This window comes from Juglans regia, chromosome 3 (genome assembly GCF_001411555.2).
Source record: "Juglans regia cultivar Chandler chromosome 3, Walnut 2.0, whole genome shotgun sequence".
NCBI classification, from domain to species: Eukaryota; Viridiplantae; Streptophyta; class Magnoliopsida; order Fagales; family Juglandaceae; genus Juglans; species Juglans regia.
This window is the reverse complement of record NC_049903.1, coordinates 27704353-27719689: the sequence shown is the minus strand read 5'-3', so window position 1 is coordinate 27719689 and position 15337 is coordinate 27704353.

Genomic DNA, 15337 nt, shown 5'->3' with positions numbered 1-15337 from the left:
TTTTCAAGTACTATTATTTCAATATATATATATATATATATATTATTTCGTGATTTAAAAAAAAAAAAAAAGTGGCCTAATGCATGGGTTTATAAACGTCTAAAATGTTTATTCAAGAATATTTTAGTGCTTCAATGAACTGTTAAATTACCACACTTCATTAGATTATAAAGAGAGAATATTTAAGAAGAATCGGATTGTACGTATAAATTATTGCATGCATGAATATTTAAGCTTTGTGGGTCAGAATGTTTGAATAATTGAATTTTTACGGCGGAAAACTCGTTCAAGACGATAGCTGTTGTTGACTGAAAATTATAATTCTTCTAATTCCTTTAGAAATGATCATTATAACATGGCTTAGGTCCAAAATTAAGATAATGCATGTGACTAAGCAGACTGGCCAGCCGCCCCATGACTTACTTAAATAAATGGAAACCTGTGATATTACAGTTAGAATACCGGTAATTTTTATTATTGCAAACTTATAAACAAACATTAGAAATATTAAAAAACAAAAATAATTATTTATCATTCCTTACTATTAAGCCATTGAAAATCGAGATATTATTTTTTATTTTATTTTTTTGATACATGAGAAGGGAGGATTCGATCCTTAGTTCTTTTAGTAATAAATCAATTAGGTGTTGCCAATTGATCTAAAGGATCTTGACAAAATCGAGATATTATTCTCCGTGATTTAAAGTGAGAATTTATTTAAGCAGTCGATATATAAAATTACTTAAAAACATACCACATGATCAGCAGCAAGTACGATTAAAGATAATGAAATTTTAAATGAAAGGTACCATTCCTCATTAAAATTATGAATTTCTCATTGGATCTATAGGATATAAAGTTTTTATAAGAACTTGGTGGAATGAAAATATTAATTAACCTTTTTAAAGTAGTTGGAGTGCAATTAATGCCATTCCCAATATATAATACAAACCCTAGTGGAGTTATTATACACAAACCACAAAAGTGCCATTTCCAAGCTGAGATCAGATAGGAAGCACTTTGGTAAAAAATCAGTGGGTAATCCAATATATTTATAATAATAATAATCTAACATACACATGAAGTCATGGTTGGTAGTGGGTCTAATTAAGATGGAATGGAATGGAATATTATTTATATTTTTTCCAATAAAAATAAATTAATAAATTTCAAGTCAATCCAAAATGATCATGTGATGGCCGCTTCTTCAGCCACAAGTTATTTTGGCCATTTTCTCTATTATTGTTTGGATCAGATCAGTGGAGCCGTACAGGTACAAACTATAGATTAATATACTTACAGAGTGTCAATATTAATTTAACAAATGCGTCTAAGTATTCAGCATGTTCTAGCTTGTGTTTTGGTTGGTCAACTTTAATTTCAGAGGCGATTTGTTCTCCATTTTAATTTTGGCAAAAAACTTAAAAACAAAAGCAAAGTCAAACTAGTACCGTTGATAGATTGTTCATGACAGAATATCATCCAATTTTAGATGTAAATTTATTTCATATTATTATTATTATTATTATATATTATTGAATTCGAAGCTTTCCTCACTCTTAAGTTTTGGCCATTAATATTTTATTTTAATATTCTCATATCGTATATAAAATGATAAATGTTAGATAAATTCTTAGGATGTATAAGCTTCATACACATTTTTTTGAAAAATATAGAGCCTATCATTATAAAAATAATTTTTTCATGTGGATCTCAAATTTGTCTACTTTTATTAAAAGGAATGCATAGAACTTACACATTCTCAAACTGTATCTAACATTTCTCATATAAAATATGAAGAATCGTATAAGTAATATCTCAATGTTATAATTTATTGAATCAGTGGAGGGTGGGCAACGCGCCCCCGGGGGTGGGGGTCCTGTCTGTCAGATGCTAGTAACATGGTATTTGCCTGCATCTTTGTAGCAAGGGGTGGGTGTGGGCTGGGCTAAGACCTATCCGTCTTTTCCCCCATCCGCCCCCGCTCTGACTCTACCCTCTCTCACTCTCTTTTCTAATCTCTCAACCCTTCTCTCTCTCTCTCTCTCTCTCTCTCTCTCACCCTCACCCTCACGCCGTCCCCCTTCATCGTCATTGTCAAGTCTGCAGCTTATGCAGTCTTTGAGCTATTCTCTCAAGTTCTCAGCCTCTGTAAGCATCTCGAAATCAAAAACCCCTCTAGAAATGTTTTTAGTCTATCAATGAATTCATGGAGGATGAGATTGATCAATAGATTTATAGAATGTGATTGTGTTTTGTGTGCTGTGGAGATTGGATTGTGATTTGTATGTATTGGACAATAGATTGTGATTATATTTTGTGTATGTTAATTTAAGGTTTCAATCTGAAACCATAAATTATGTTAGGGTTTCTGATATGATTTGGGGTTTCAATTTTGAAACCACATTCTGTTTTGGGGTTGGGATTTCAAAACTGAGACCCAAAACACATGTAATGTTCACGATTATAGGATTTGATTGTTGTGTAGTTTTTGCATCATGTTATGTATTTGTAAGTCAATGAGAATGGATAGTAAGTCAAGTCCAACCCCTACCGTTGGTACTAGATCTACTACCCCTACCCCTACCCCTATCCCTATCATTACATTTGACTTATTGGGTGATGAACTCATACAATATATCAAACACTTCGATGATGATGAGCCATTGGGATGGCCTAGGGATGATGATTGGGCAGTAGTGAGAATTTTTGTAAAGTTTTTTAGGCTTCTCTACGAGGTCACAAACATTATTTCTAGGTCTTTGTACGTTACATTCAATGAATATTGTTAGCAAATATGTCAGGTGAAAGAACGATTAGATGAAATATGCGAGAGTGACCAAAGTAGGCTACAAGATATGGCAATTAGCATGTGGACTAAGTATAACAAGTATTTGAGAGATTTGAGTAGGATAAAGTATAAACATTTTTCTAATATGTGGCTATTGTTCTTGACCTCTAGTACAAAATTGATGGCATGGTGTATGGATTGAAAATGGTCAACCAAAAGGTATGGGCGAACCATATTGCAGCAAGGGTTATGGAAACCCTCTATAGATTGTTTGATGAGTTTGTTGCACTCAAGAGTGGTAATATTCTGGCTTTTACACGTACTGCATCGCCTCCTCCCAAAGTTGGGGGTTTCAAAAGGCGTAGGTGGTCAATCGGAGTTGGATAGATACTTGGCAAGGGAGATGCACCCATTTACACACCAGCTTGATATCTTATTTTGGTGAAAGGTCAATGTCTTCAAGTATCATATCTTTGGAGACATAGCATGCAATATTATGGTAATCCCTATTACAAATGTAGCTTTAGAGTCGACCTTTTTAGCATTAAGGGCACATATTGGATCCATTCCAAAGTTCATTCTCTTATACTACATTAGAGTAATTAATTTGCACTCATAATTAGATAAAAAAGAAGTCAATTCATATTCTATAGTAGACTTTGAGGAGGTCGATGAGGAGGAAGGTGGTGATCAGCCTGACTCTTATAATCGATCTTAATTCATTGATTTCCTTTTGCTTATAATATATTGTGTTATAAATTTTATTTATTTGACCGCAGTTAATTTGAAATTCAATTGTTGTAGGAACAAGTTTGAGAAATGAGGCTACGTCTACATCAGTCGCAATATAACTTTGATCCACTATTGTCATTTGTTTGTATAATTTGTCTCTTATTTATTTGTAGTTTTTTACATATGTATATAATATTTGTAATTCTATTTTTTTTTTCAGGTTTTATAGTCTCACTATCACATGCCCAGTCCTAATCTAAATAATCTCATCTTAATCTCAATCTCATCTTAGTTTGTACTTAAAACTGCATTTGGATTTTGAGGTGATCTCAGATAATCTGAATTGATATGTAAATAGTAATATTGTGTAAGCCCCATTGAGATGTATTTGAATATATATAGGTTGAGATATATGTTTAAATATATGAAGTAGGTTGAGATAATCGATTTAACTTTTTTTTTATGAAAATTTGAAAAAGTATTGGGTCTCATCAACAATTGGTTTAAGATGAGTTGAGTTGATTTCAACAATCAAACACATACCACTTTTAACTTTTTTACATATCTATATAATATTCGTATTTGTGATTTTTTTCATGTTTTATAGTCTCACTTGCCCAACCCTAATCCCAAAGTTCCAGTGATCTAATCATGATAGAAAAGCCTACGACCAGAAGCTGATGATCTCATCTTGCCTTGCACTTGTAGTTTTAAGTTTTTAAATTTTTTACGTATGTACATATTTTTTGTAATTCTAATTTGTTTTCCTATTTTTTTTTTCCAGATTTTATAATCTCACAGTATCACTTGCCCACTACCCCCGAATTTCAATTTCAATTTCAATTTCAATTTCAATCTCAAACTCAAAATCAATGTCAAATGATCTCATCTTATTACAATTTGTTATTTTTTTGAAAGGTTATTCATTTAAATTACTAGAAAATTTGTAATTTTTTTAATAGATACTAACTTACTATTTAGAACTTTGAATTTTATGTTTTATGCTTTAACAAGTTTTGTTTCATTTTTTGTAATATGTATCATATTGTTTTTCAAATTTTCAAATTTTAATTTAGGCAATTTCGAATTGCATATGGGTTCAAAATAGTTCAGAAACATGTTTTGGACAATTTTTAGGCCCAATAACAAGTTCTAGACCGAGTGGGCCATGAGCCAGTTTTGACGAACTAGGGGTCTAATCTGCCCCTTGGCACCCGGACAACGGTGCTGCCCACGGGGTGTTGGAAAAGGGCACCCCCAATCTCGGGGTGTGAGTAGTACCCCTAGAATCAGTCATATTCTTAATAGATCTCGTTACTTTTTTAAAACTATGTAAAACCATCATCTTAAAAAGATTTTACACTATTCATGAAACTTGCTTATATCTAAACATTTAATTATTTATAATATGTTCTTCGCACTAGCTTGTGAATAGAATGACTCTGTATATAATGAGCTACTTTTCAACAATAGCCTAACCCAAAAGCCGAAAGTGGAAGGGAAAATAAATAAAAATCGTAACATCAAGCTAGGGACCAAGAATGAACATAGTCACAATTTAAATCATCACGGTTTAAAAAAGCAATGATTAGCTTAGAAAAATAAGATATAACCCATAGTTAAGAATCCATATACCACAAAATCTAAAGTACTAATTAATGTTGACTGCCACAAACCACACTAACCCCAAAAACAAACCCACCATTCACGCCAAAACACAGGCCACTAGGGAAAGCCCATCACCACTCATTTCTTCTTCTAGATGCCTTTAGTCCATTCCCTTGATCACCACCAAAAAGTTAGGGTTCCCGAATCAAATTTCTCAATCTCATTGCTCTCAACATTCCACAGATAAACTCAATATTATTTTCTTTTATTGGTACTCCTCCATTATCATGTACAAAGCCATGATCTCATCTACATCTTCACCTCATCCATTCATTTAATTTCCCTGCAAGCAAGTACTACAAGAGAAATGTTATTCTAAGACTTCTACACCACACACAATCCACATACATAATTTAATTTATAAAATTTAAATTTTAAAATCAGTAATGCTACATACAACCATAAGTTGTACAAGTGCCGCACACTCATTTGGAAAAAAAGCGAAATCCTATTAAAAAATTATTTTTTTCATGTATATTTCATATTTACTCGTTTTATTCAAAAGAAATGCGCGGTGTTTGCGCAACACTCCATGACTATAAATGTTATTTCTCTTTTAAGATTTATTTTTCAAATCAAATTATATTATATAGATGGTGTGTGATGTAAAAGTCTTAAAATAGAGTTATTAGTTCTTTGTACTTACAGCCTATATATAGCATAATCATAGTGGGATAGTGACATGCATGGTAGCGTGTGATAAGTTTTTATTTTTATATTTAAAAAGTATTTATTTAAGAGTTATTCAATAGCCATTATACGTTTAGTTAAGTGTGATAATAGAGGGACGGCGTAGTAGTTTCTATCATTACCGTTCTCAACCACTCCCACTGTTGTTTTAACAAGTAATATACTAACTCAAATTACTATTACTAGATAACGATGAAAAAATACATTTAAATCCATCAAGAGCATTCATAGGCGGCTAATCGAATTTTAGCTAAAATTTAGCTTAATTCAATAGCATTGATAGCATCTTTGAATTCAGAGATGATTTAAAAAGATTTTAGAAAAGTTGAATAAAATATTGTTAAAATATTATTTTTTTAATATTATTATTATTTTGAGATTTAAAAAAATTGAATTCTTTATTATATTTTGTGTGCGAATTTGAAAAAATTATAATGATAAGATGAGATGAGTTGATGTGAGTTTTCAATCCAAACCAGGGCTAAATTTTTCTAAATATCTTCTTTTCCAAGTTTTGTTTTTGGAAAAGTCTAAAGGCAAGCGCTTATATGCACCAAAGTGTTGACATGAAATAGTTTTAATGAAACGAACCGTTTGGGAGTCATACGACTGACTTCATTTGGTTGGGCGGGATTCAAAACAATTGGCAAAACGCACAGTTTTAAACAATCGAGAAACCCTTTAACTTTTCTTCTCAGGTTTTGCCCCAGCGATGCTTCTCTCCTCTGGTTGGAGCCCGCTTCTTTCTTTTCTTGTAGATCTTCCCTCTTTGTAAGACCAAAGTGGGTCCAAAGCCACCAAGCCATAGTTTTGCTCACTCCAATTATTTGAAGTTTTACACGCAGCACTCACGACTTATTTTGCTCTCACTCCAATGGGAAAAGAAGAGAGAGATTTGAAAGAGGGGCAAAGCAACCAACGATAAATCACCTCCAACTATATACATTCCTAGGTGCGTGGCGCAAATCTTTTTTATTTTTATTTTTTTACTTAAGTTTGTTAATGTGAAAGATTTTTGTGATTATTTGTTCAATATCCCTATCAGGAAACACTAATTACTTTAATTAGATTTGAATAGCATGGAGTCTAATAATCCCTCAAAAGCAAGAACATAGAGTAAAGTAGTGCATTCATCATAAAAAGAAAAAAAAAGCCTAAATCCTAATTAATCCTAGAAAGTGGGTGACTCTTTTAGAGCAAAAGCTTCTCCCCTTTTCACTCCTCATAGTTGATATTTAACCCCTTCTTACGGGAGCTTTAACACTGGAGTTTTAACACTAAAGAATGTTTTTTTTTTTTTACATTCAGATGGTTCACCTTTTTCACTCTTAAAGGTTTTAGTTGCAAAAACAGAATAAATAAATAAAGGTGTTCTTGTAGCTCAATGCACAACCAAACCATATTACTTGACCATGTGCATAACTTTTCGGTTGGTTGATTCTTCAAAGGAGATCGTCTACATCTCAATGATTTTTCGATTGTGCTTTAATACCTCCACTCATTGAATTTTTTTAATAGAAGAGAAGGCTTACTTCACATCTCGCCGTCGTGCGCAGAAGAAGGGATTTGGGAGAGTTGGCTTTATTGAGGAAGAGATTTGGGGAGATGGAGGGAACTGGGCTTTGATTTTGGAGGAAGACAAAGGCTTTGATTTAGGAGGAAGATGAGGAATAGTTTTGTTTTTTTTTTATTTAATTGCTTTTGTTTCTTTAGTTCTCATAATTACCTAAATACCCCTATTGCCTGTCATGTCATCTTTGGGTATGCAATCGGTACGCAGTTGGTACGCAGTTTTGCTTGCATGTAGAAGAATTATTTTTTTTTAACCAATCATATTTGCGGTAATGTTTTTAACAATTTGTCTTCTCCAATTATCATCTTTTCAAAATTGTAAACTTTTTCTAACCATCCTATTTTTTAAAATTTGTCCTTTTATAGCCGTCATATTTTCATAATAATAATAAAAAAAAATCTCTTTCCAGAAATCAGAATTTTTCTTTCAATGTGCCTGTATTTTCTCCTACTTTCATTCATTTCATCCTAAGTTCATTTTCTATTGAATCTTAATTTATACTTTTATTTTTTTTATAAGTAAAAATATTATAAATATCAATTGGAGTAACTAAATACACTGGATGTATACAAAAAAACACCTAACCCATACTAGAGAGCTCCTAATGACCCAAAAAAACCCGTAAAAATTAGATATCTATCCAAAATACACAAAATCCGAATTTGAATAGAACACACCTCTCCAACCCCAGCCCCTTGTTTCTCGTAAGACTAATACTCCACTCGAAACTCTCTCTACAAGGACGTCTCCATAATACCCTCCATTTAGTCTTCCCTCGACTTCAACTACCTTCCTTAGCATCGTAGTTGATTGTCCAAGAAAGTCGCTTTAACTCTCAGCTTTTCTTAAAACTTGTTTTGGTTTCAAGCGAGTGGCCCACCTCAATCGCAATGAGTAGTGCTTTAAATTGGTCCTCACATCCTCCATATAAAAGCCCCAAAATATGTTGAATCTCGTTAACCTTATGCGGAACCTAATCTGGTGGTGAACCCACTATATTATTTATCGGAAGAAGAGAAACCAAGAGAACAACATTATCCCCAGACATAATCCCCAACTGCACTCTCGACCCTAGACATTCCTCCTCACAAGACAACAATGAAAAATCCATAATTTCCTCCCCACCATATCCTACATTCAAATCTTGAACCTTCTCAACACTTATATTGTTGTTGTTCATTGTTGATGTCACCATTAAAGGTTCATTCACCTTCGGCGTAAGTGTTGTCATTCCGTCGACGATGACATTGCTTATAGGTGCTCCACCCCTTGTCAATTTGTTTTGTGCCACTTTGTCAAACCCTACTATTTTCTCAGGAGGCATAGAACAGGTAGGGAAAACACTACATTATGTTAACCCATTTTCATCTTCTGAAAGAGGCTCGTCTACTTCTTCCAAAGTACTTAAAATTCTAGAAGAACCCCCAGCTTCAACAGGTGACTGAGGGTAGCCAGACGGCAAGCTACCAATGTCTTAAGTGATACCGGCGTGAACAACGATGCCGTCGTTAGACAACCCTATCTATGACGGCATTGAAATTCCCTTTGTCTGCACGCTTGAGGCCTTCAAACCCATAGGCACCCCCCTCGTTCGTTCTCGACCCACCACCCAAACTCATGACCAGGTACAACTCCTTATCCACTTTAATCATAAGATCTCTTACATACTCCATAACTCCAGTCAATCGAGCTCTGACAAACCACAAGACCCCCTCCACTTTTCCCACCCTCAAACACCTAACAAAGGTAGCCATTTCACCCTACAACACATGATGCTTACCTTTCACTTCTCCCAACATCACCTAACAACATTTGTCTCCTACAAGTGCCTTACCCTTTCCTTCTACCGCGGAGCTATTCTCTGCTTGACTACCCAACAATAACCTCAACACTGAAACGTACAAGGCACCTTTGACCGAGGAAGGTCTTCCCACTGTCTTTTCATCAACAAACTCCCCTCTATTTGCATTCTTCAAAACAATGGTTTTGGACCCAGTGACGCTTCGAATAGAAAGCAGAAAACCTTTCCATCTGATGCCATTTGTGCTTTCCGGGATCACCAACAAACCTTTCCTCCTTCCATTCTGAAACTCTCAGAGTTGCAGAAACCTACCCCTTGGATTAATATGATGTTGAACGATAAGAACTTTATTACCCATCCTTGGCTCACTGAAGAATCCCTCATGACATTTGAGTTCTTAGCCACCCATGAAGCTGTCGTCCCACATAAACACATGAACTTAGCCATCATTTTACTACGTTTAGAGATGAGAAAACTATTTCCTCCCTCTTTCTTAAAATTAGAAGTTTTTTATTCCACCTTTAACCATCTCTCACCATCCATCTGAGATGAATTCTTGCCACGAGTTGTCATGCTCTAATCCCAAGTCACGGGATCATCTCCCAAGATCTTGCTTCGTCATATCAAGGAGAAAAGATGTTATACGGGAATAAAATACATATTTGAGATGTTATACGAGAAAAGATGTTATGGAACTAAACCAAATCTGCGCCGACGAACCACAGGAGTGCAAAATCCAGGTCTCCGGAGGGAGAACCGATGGCGGAGTGCCCTCAAAGGAGTTGTCGGAGCCCATCGGTCTTGTCTGTGGTGGTGGCAGTGGCGAAGGCACAGGTTGACGGTCGATGTCGCCTTCGAGAGATCTCCTTAACGTCACCTAGAGTCTCATCAATTTAGCCCCAGAGAAAGACAAAGATAGAACCCTGAGACACTCCAGGTTGCCGGAGGAAGGACCGAAGCCGGATTGCCCCAGCGTAGTCGCCAGAGCTCGTCGGTCTTGTCTGTGGCGATGGCGGGGTGCCTTAGGGCTTGGGTGGAGGATGACAACGGGGTTTGGGTGCCTTTTCTCTCTCCGTACTGTCTTAGGCTTTTTCTCTCTCCTCTACATCACTTTATACTTTTATATATAGCTCATATTTTTCTAAAGGTTATTTTTTTTCTTCATAGTATACGTCTTAATGATTATGATAATGATTTAGAGATTATTGATTCCATGAAGAAGAATAGGGATCGGCACCGCCTCGCCAATACATCCTACGTAAGTAGGGTATGAGGTTTGGAATACACACGAAAGACAAGTTTAGACAGCCAATTGGATTGAGAAAGATACTAGTCGAGGAAATTATATCCATATGCAGAGGATTTTGATATTGTACTTAAATATTTATTTTATTTTTCTTATATTTTTAATTCTCAGAGTAGTTGAAAGGTTTATTCTTAAGATATTAAAAAATACATAAAAATATGAAAGATTCAAACAAGTATGTTTTAACCAATGCCCATGTTCTAATTCCAATGATGATATTCTTCTAACGGAAATATTTGTTCAATGGAAAATGATATACATACAGCCCTTTTGACAATTGAACTGTATGTGTATTATTGCTTTTGTTCAACGGTCATAATATACTTCCAACGATCATATACTTCTAACTGTCCTATTCTTCAAAAGACATTTGTCCAATGAACATTATTCTTTCAATGTTCATATTCTTCCAAAAGACACATTTTAACTATAAAACCAAACAAGTTTTTTAACGATTTTACTCACTTTAATGCATGTCTCATATTTTTCAAATCAAATTTAATGTTCTCTTCATGGATCATTCTCGTTTTCACCAAATGACACTTTCTGATTCTGTATCTAAGGAAAAGTTAGAGATAGTGAGACAATTTGTTATGGAAGGAGGATCGACATCACATGATGATCCTTCTAAAATCACGCACATTCATTAGGCATTATTAGCTAGAAGCTAATCAAAATATTTTTTCACGACTATTTTGTGATTCACCATTATATCCTCACAAATATTTTTGAAGAAGGTTCTGGATGGGTCGTTCTCTTCTCCCCCTCCCCCTACCTCCCGATATCTAGTATGCGATAGAAGCTCACGAGCCATATTTTGTTCAAATAAAAGATGGTTCTACAAAACTTGATTTTCCCTCTAATCAAAAGATTATTGATGCTCTTAAGATACTTGCATATAGTGTTACAACTTATTATATAGATGAATACTTGAAGATCGGAGAAGCCACTACATTAAAAAGTCTAACATTATTTGTTAAAAAAATGATTTCAACCTTTTATGAATATTAGTACTTAAAGAAACCCAATAATGATAACATTGTTAGATTGCTCATGGTTGGTGAAAAGCGTGGATTTCCAGGTATATTTGGGAGTATTGATTACATGCACTAGAAATGAAAGATTGTCTAATTTCTTGGTCCTATCCATGAACCAACAATTATTTTATAAGTATTGACTTCATACAATTTGTGGATTTAACACGTTTTTTTGGAATTATCTTGGTTGATATAATGTGCTAAAATGATTATTTATATTTTCTGACCTAGTTCAAGAACTTTCTCCAACTGTCAACTACATAATAAATGGTAAGAACTATATAGTAAGTTATTAGCTCGTTGATGGCATTTGTTTTCAATGGGAAACGTTTGTAAAAACCATTTCTGATTTTGTAATGAACAAATGTGTTGATAAATCTTTCCATTGTCTTTTTTATTTCTTTAATTTTATTCTTCTAAAATCTTTAATTGCTTTCTAATTGGACTCTTTCTGTTTTTTTCGTTCCACTATTGTTTCCACATGTCTATTATTTATTAATCTCCTTTGTTGAATCACTATTATTTCCGATGGAAGTATTATTGAGATGTGATGAAAGGTGAATAAAATATTGTTAGAATATTATTTTTGTTTTGAGATTCAAAAAGATTGAATTGTTTATTGTATTTTGTTTAGAAATTTAGAAATTTAGAAAATTTATAATAATTAGATGAATTGAGACGCTTTATGAATCCAAACAAGTTTATTTTGGATCTCACAAATATAACCCATGATCTCTAGCAAGAGGATCTAGGTTTCTTGGCTGGCTCTTTTAATTGAAAGTCTTTCTTTCCTCTCCATCCAAAAGGCTATATACTATCGTATGTAGCAAACATCAACATAATTTGCAAAAGAAACTGATCAACACATGCACTAGAACTGTATCCATCCCTCTGATCTGTTTTCCAGCAAGTGTATTCAAAATTTGCACAAGAGACTCAAGGCTTTCTTTTCAGTTCTCGATATCATTGGACTGCAGCCACTTATATATGTCTTCATAGTTTAAGCCTCAAACTCTTGTTCTCTGTTCTTTCTATGATTGAGTGCATCTGATATATTCTTGGCTCTCACAACCCTCACGTACAAACTTCTAAGATTTTTGGTGATTTATCATATTTTATCAGAAGAAACAACTGATAAATTCTCACAACTCTCACTAAAACAAAATGATATTTGCTGTGTTATGCTCTCTGCCTTTAATGGCTGATGAGCGTGTGTATATATAGAATAAACTGATTACAAGAGAGAGAGAGTCAGTTACAAGGTTTGAAATTCAAACTATGATATACATGATCTCCTATAAACGTGGGCTGGAAACGGTAGCATCCGAATGCTCTGGAATGGTATTGGACTTGAAGTGAATTTCTTTTGAATCTGCATTGAACTTATCCTCTTATCCTGGAGTTGGACTTGGTGTTTGAATCTGTTTAGTCTTATCCTTATCACGCCCCTGCAAGTTCAACGGGGAAGACCTCACGTTGAGCTTGTCGCGCAGATGGGAGAAACGAACAGAAACCAGTGGTTTAGTGAGCACATCGGCAATTTGACCCTTACTAGATAGAAACCGAACATCCAATGATTTATTATGAACTTTTTCACGGACAAAATGATAATCAATTTCCACATGTTTTGTACGAGCATGAAACACTGGGTTAGCCGCCAAATAAGTTGCTCCTATGTTATCACACCATAGGATCGGACGTGAAGGGATAAATATCTGAAGTTCACGAATCAATGATAATAGCCATAAGGTCTCAGCAGTAGCGTGAGCAACAGCACGATATTCGGCCTCGGTGCTTGATCTAGCCACGGTTGGCTGCTTTTTGGAGCTCCATGAAATAAGATTGTGACCATAGTAAATGCAGTATCCAGAAGTGGATTTACGGTCATCAGGTGAGCCAGCCCAGTCCGCATCGGAATAAACGGAGAGCTGTGTTGAAGGACTAGACTTGATGAGTAGGCCGAAATTAATAGAAAATTTAAGGTACCTTAGTATCCTTTTAACAGCAGTCCAATGGATGTCGGTTGGCTTATGCATGAATTGGCACATTTTGTTCACAGCAAAGGAAATATCTGGGCGAGTGAGTGATAGGTACTGAAGAGCTCCTACCACGCTGCGAAATAAATTCTCATCTGGGCACGGGTTGCCATCAAAAAGTGATAACTGTTGGGAGGAGGACATGGGAGAGGAGACTGGCTTAGCCTCTAACATGTTTGTGCGTTTCAATAGTTTAAGAATATACTGTCTCTGAGAAAGAAAAAGACTCCCTGAAGCTGAAATGACCTCCACGCCGAGAAAATAATTTAAGGGCCCCAAGTCTTTGACAGCAAAGTCACAGTTGAGTTGGGCAAGAAGATAAGTGATGGCATCAGACTTTGATCCTGTGATTAAAATGTCATCGACATATACCAAGACATACATTGTAAGAGAATCCGAGACATAAACAAATAGAGAGTTGTCGGACTGGGAATTAATAAAACCAAGATCCATCAATTTATCACTGAGTCGTGAGAACCAAGCCCGCGGGGCTTGTTTTAATCCGTATAATGCCTTGTTCAACTTACAGACGTGCGTAGGGAACTGAGGATGGACATAACCCACTGGCTGTTGCATGTATACAACTTCAGAGAGAAAGCCATGGAGAAATGCATTGCTGATGTCGATCTGGTGTACAGGCCAGTTGTGAGATACGGCGTGACTAAGAACAAGCCGAATAGTTGTAGGCTTGATGACAGGACTGAAGGTATCATCATAGTCTAATCCTTGCTGTTGGTGATAGCCCTTTGCAACTAGACGGGCTTTCCGTTGTTCAGGAGTGCCATCAGAATGCGTTTTTGTTTTGTAAACCCATTTGTTGCCAACCAAGTTCATGCCGGCTTTATAAGGGACTAGAGACCACGTACCTTGCTTCATAAGAGCAGAGAATTCTGCATCCATGGCCTCACGCCAGTCCGAGAATTTGTGAGCTTCAGAGTAACATGTGGGATCAGTAGGAATGGTGGAAACGGTGAGGAGAGCAGTGGGCAGAGGATACCTGGTAGTGCCGTCGAAAAACTGTTTGGGCTTCACAATATTGTTCTGTGAGCGGGTGGTCATCGAGTGAGAACGAGTCGGAAGCGATTCAGTCGGCAAGGCAGCAGCAGATGGAGCAGGATCCAAAGGCGGCGTGGATGATGAAGGAACTGAAAATAGAGGAGAAGACTCAGAAGGAATAGAAAACAGAGGAGAAGACTTAGTCGTCGCAGCTGGGGAAGCAGATAAGTGGGACGCTGACGTTTCGGGGGGATCCGTATGCGACGTCGTAATAGGGGATGATGGAGGATTATAAACGGCAGGGTCCGATTGGTCGTTTGAGGATACTAGAACAGGTAACATAGTGGACGATGCTGCAGGAGGAAATTTGGTAGAAACTGAAGGCAGTGTAAGTGTTGTGAATGGAAATAAAGACTCATCAAAAATTACATGCCAAGAGACAAAGACTTTACCAGAGTCAGGATCAAAGCATTTGTAACCTTTGTGGAGGTTACTAATGCCAATGAAGACACATTTTTTGGACCTAAAATCCAACTTATGTTTGTTAAAGGGTCGGAGATAGGGATAGCACGCACAACCAAAAATCTTAATGGTAGAAAAATCAGGTGGATGATGAAATAATTTTTCAAAAGGAGATATGCTGAGAGGAGCAGTTGGAAGACGATTGATGAGATAGGTGGCCATTAGAAAAGCATCATCCCAAAAAC